The sequence below is a fragment of the Pteropus alecto genome, unplaced genomic scaffold, assembly GCF_000325575.1.
Source record: "Pteropus alecto unplaced genomic scaffold, ASM32557v1 scaffold6, whole genome shotgun sequence".
In the NCBI taxonomy this organism is placed as follows: Eukaryota; Metazoa; Chordata; class Mammalia; order Chiroptera; family Pteropodidae; genus Pteropus; species Pteropus alecto.
The window spans coordinates 139,816-140,141 of NW_006437738.1; positions in this window are offsets into that span (position 1 = coordinate 139,816).

A 326-nucleotide genomic window follows, 5' to 3' on the forward strand; every position below is an offset into this window, starting at 1 on the left:
AGCACCATCTTTTGACAAAGGCGACACCCTAAGCAGGATACCACACACCATCAGGGCCCGTGCCCTCTGCTCCTGCCCCCTGGGGCCTGGTGCATACCCTGTCCACCCATGTTCAAACCCTATTGGCCCCTCACAGCACAATTCACACTGTTTCCTCCATGGTCCATCCCATCACCCCAATCCAACTTGTACTTCCCCCCGCACCAGGGCACATTCCTGTTACTTTATGCTGGGCCAGGGAGGCCCATGAGCCAGAACAGTGGTCCTGGCTGAATTAAAGACACCACAAATGCTAGCTGCTCATACAGAAGGGCCAGGATTTGCCA